The 4,560-nt window shown below is 39.2% G+C and overlaps 1 pseudogene; it reads right to left on the bottom strand.

The window, feature by feature from the left end:
- Positions 1-1,801: 1,801 nt before the first annotated feature.
- On the bottom strand, positions 1,802-2,396 carry LOC103257314 (annotated as a pseudogene).
- Positions 2,397-4,560: the final 2,164 nt, after the last annotated feature.

Raw genomic sequence — 4,560 nt, forward strand, 5'->3', positions numbered from 1 at the left:
AGATGCTTCGTTTCTCAGAATGCCATTTCAACGTTATTGGTTTTTCTCTTACTGATTCTATTTTCAGCGTTCTGCCTTTCCTCATAATGACCTTTAGGTGATAAGTTAGTAATAATAAAAAAATCAATAAAAATGATAAAGTTCTTTTTTGGAAAATAAAAATGAATTTTATGTTAAGAAAAAAAGGAACATTGCAGATGGAACTTTTCTCTAGTTTTAAATGAACCCGGATGTCTTCTGGGAAATAAATGTTTATGGGCCTCCTTTCTTATTAGGGGCACCTAACGCGACACACTTTAAAAATTTATATTAGGAAATAGGCACATGTTGACTCTCTTGAACAGACAACATTAATTGAGCAATGGAAAATATAAAAGGCATTTATTTTATTTCTTAGTCATTGTTGAAATCAATCATCTCTATCACAAAATTGTCTTCAAATGTCTGCTCAGCACATCATTGCAGCCTTTTCTGTCCCTTCCACTATGTGTTGAAGAGTCGCAGGTCCCAAGGGGAGATGCAAGGAAACACAGACTAATGTCACTTCAATCAATTTTAAGGGACAGTCAGGGTGCTTTTGTAATGCTTGGCATGCTTTGCTTATAATGTTGTCCTACAAAAAGGACTGTCAGTTGAGATGGAGATGGGAGATTTTTGCTGTATAAAAATTCCAAGTCATGTTGATAATTGTTGAACTGGTTTCAACGTGAGGGAGACCTCGTCACAAGTTGTGGAGAATGTATAGCATACCGAGAAGATATTCACATATTTCCTTCCAAAGGCTCCTTTCTGCAAGCCTTTCTGAGTATGTGCTGACTCTCTCAGGATCAATCATCCAGTGTTGTTAACTCCATCCCCTAATGTCTCCTGAATCAGGCATGTCTTTATATCTCTATTACCATTACTCTAGCTCTGGCCATCACCATTTATCACCTTACTCTCTGAAATTTCTGCCTAAGTGATCTACCTCTTTCTGGTCTTGTATCCTTTCAACCTTTTCTCTGCAATCAGAGTGATATTGCTTCAAATGCTGCATGGCCAATTCTCACAAGGCCCTGTCTGTTGTAGCGGTCGCTTTTCTTTCAGGCTTATTGTTCACCATTTCCCTCCTCCCTTCTCTGCCACCCTCCTCCATTCTCCATTTTAGGCTACATACTAAAAGATGCCTTGTCTTGAGGCGCCTGCTGTCCCTGATTCCCGGAATGCTTTTCTGGTCCGTCTTTCTATGCTGCTTCATTCTAATAACTCCTGTTCATCCTGAGATTTCATTTTGGGGGCAGGCTTTTTTTCAGAAAATCTTCCCTGACCTTTACCTTTAAATTTGAATTAGGCACCATCCCATCTTCCCCTACAACGCCCGCTTCCTCCATCGTGGTATGGACCATGCTCTGTGGTAATTGGCTGTTTTTCAATCCAATTCCTTTCCTGGACCAGCAGCTCACAGAGAACCTGGATTTATCTTGTTCTTCTTTGTAGCTCCAGCATCCAACACGATGATTAGCCTTACTTGGCACCAAATAAATATTTGTTGAATGAAAAAAAATTAAGTAATGATTCAAAACCCCCTTAATCAATTGTAATAGAATAGTCTGACAACTACTGAAAAATGTCAAATGTTTTAAACTTGAGATTTTGGGTTGCATTTTCTTCAATATTATATATTTATTATACACGCATACAAGTTCATTTTATCTCTATCTACCAAAGCTCTAAGATAAGCCCCTTGTTAAAATAAAACAGCTTAGTGTGCGTACATGTGCATATACACGTATATTTTTTGAAACTGTGACTATACTTTATTTAGTCATTTTTGTTTACAACTGAAACTCTGGGGATTCAAAATTAACTTCCTTGTCCGTGAGCTTCTTGTAGACACCAGAAAAAGTTTCTACCTTGTGCTCCACGGTGTTCTGCTGTGCTTTGTCCAAGTGCACCTTGATGAGCCGGCTGCCGTCCAGCTTCACGCGGATTCTCTGGCCCACAATTTCACTTGGGAAGAACAAGTCCCCAAGGATGGTGTCGTGCGCAACTGTCAGAGTACGGCTCCTGGGACGCTTTTGCTTATTTTTTGTGTGACTTTTTCGAGTTGGGTTAGGCAGAAGTCTCCTCTGAGCACTAAAGACAACAAGCTTCCCGCTGAACTTTTTCTCCAACTCGCATACTAGCCGGACTTGGATTTTTTGGAAAGACTTCAGTTGAGGAACGGGAACAAAGATTATGATAGCTTTCCGACCACCACGAAATTCAATTTCCTTGGCCGCTGTTATGTTGAGTTCCCTGCGCTGAGCCTTGATGTCCGAGTTCAGCTCCAGCTGCAGGAGAGCCTGGGAGATGCCAGACTCGAACTCATCTGGCTTCTCCATGGGCTTCACGATCTTGGCGCTCGAGCTGAACATGGTCTTCTCCTTGCCATGAACACCCGATGTGGGAAGAGGCCGAAGTCTCGTAAGAGCTCGTCAAATTCCGGGGGCGGACGGCCGATACATATTTTTTAATTGACAAAAAGTAGCTCACAGAATGACTAAGAGAGAGATTCAGCTGCTGATATTTCAGTTATAATTTTCTCAAGTCCAAAGGATAATTCAGTCAACTTAAAAGAGTCATCTTGAAATGTAGACAGAACTTGTGGATGTTGAGAGACAGATTCACAGGTCCTTTGGAAATACCAAGACTTTGGGAAAACAGCCACAGACTATGAGAGAAAACAGCAGTCAAGCACTTAAAGCTAGGAGTGACTCTAATAAAAACATTATGCTAATGATAGCATAGAGGTAGTTCATTGGGAAAAAAATTAAAATAACAGCTAGGAAAGGCTGGGAGGTTGGCGGTCGCCTTTATGAAGATGGCAGTCTGCACCATTATAAGGTACTGCAAACAAGGGGACCATATATAACCCAATGATGACTTTATGAGTCATTGTAAACCTGTCCCCTGACAGCAGCTTGAAATGGGAATCACATTCTTCCTGTAAATACTTTTAATTTAGTAAAGCCCTTTATTGAAACATTTACAAGCAAATGTTAACTTTTAAAGATTCTTACATCCCATAAAAGCAATAGCTTTGGCATAGAGTTCATCAACATGAAATGAGTAAAAACCTGGGCAGGCAGTACTTTTTGAATGCTCTGAGTTGAAAAATCGTTTTCTCTTTTTTCCCTCCCTTGTTTAGTTACAGGCATTTTTGTTGATGTTGATATGTCCAGTTACACCTTCATCATCATAAATGTACTTATTAAAAAACAGTGCCTTTTAGTGGCCTTATGCTTTGAGCTCTATTTGATATGAAAGATGCCTATGCCTTGATTCAAGTTATTTCTTTCTTTTTTGAGTACTCCCTAGTAGGAGGAATTTTTAGGCTCTACTTGGTAATATAGATTTGATAACACTTTATTCCACATTAGTGGTTCAGTGTTGTTTAGTTACTCAGTTCTTGACCTCATCATGTTTTCGGTGATTTGGTAATGATAAAATGAGTCTTAAGTAAAAATCTTTTAATTAAAGCAAACAAAGGATCAGCTTTTACGGGAAACCAGTCAGTCAGCAAGTATGTGTGGTTTAAGTCCAGAAGGATGCGTGTGTGGAGAGATGGAGAGCAAGACCTAGGGTCCAGAGATCAGAACACAGGCATCCCCGTGACACCAGGTCCAGCAATGCCTTCCCGCTTTGCCTCTGCCTTCACATTGATTTGTGACCGTTTTTACTGAGCATCTTTTCAGAAGTTTCTGAAAAATATGGCAATTTTCCCCACACCACACACCTGAAAGCTCAAGGGCTATTTTGTCTTTTAAAAAAATGCTAACTTTATATATTCTCTCTTCTTTATACTTGAAATATGCCATACTGTACTATTTGAGAAAGGCAGAAAACATGATATTCTTCTTGCACGTGCCACAAAATATCATCTTCCTCTTATGGGGAATGAGACTATTTTATTTAAAGGCACAATTTCCCACCCTTTAAAATGGGAGAAAACAATTGTCTAGTCTGAGTCCCAGCTGGAGCTTGTGTTGTAAACTTGATCTCCTGTATTAAATGTATCACCACCCTCATTCTTTTTATTCAACTATTTTATCATTTCTACCATCTGCTCTTTCTTAATATCTGCCTTTTTTAGGTCTTAGTCTATATCTCTTCAAAAAAAAAAAAAAAGCCTTCCAAATCCCTTTTGTTCTGCCTGGTCCACCTACTTTTTACATCTATTTTCCTGCTCCCTTTAATTTATCAGTAACATAGTGATCAATGAATAGCTGTCTAGGATGAACTATGTGTTTCTGTCTTTATCTGTATCTAGACTTTATCTATCTCTTGCCTTTATCTCTAGCTCTATCATTGTGTGGCCTTACTTCTAATGCAAACAGATCTACAGCATACCTCATATCTCCATACTCAGTAACTGGTTTAAAAATCAGGAGATAGAATGTTCTTTGGATATCCTTGAAGTTGTTACAATTCTCTCTTGTCATCCATCTCCCTAGTCTCCTTCCCAGATCCAGCTACCACTTCGTATCACTTAATCCATGTTTTATCTGTGTCTTCTCTGTCTCTAACCTTTAGTCACTT

Source organism: Carlito syrichta, unplaced genomic scaffold (assembly GCF_000164805.1).
Source record: "Carlito syrichta isolate Samal-C Ts95f unplaced genomic scaffold, Tarsius_syrichta-2.0.1 Scaffold301641, whole genome shotgun sequence".
In the NCBI taxonomy this organism is placed as follows: Eukaryota; Metazoa; Chordata; class Mammalia; order Primates; family Tarsiidae; genus Carlito; species Carlito syrichta.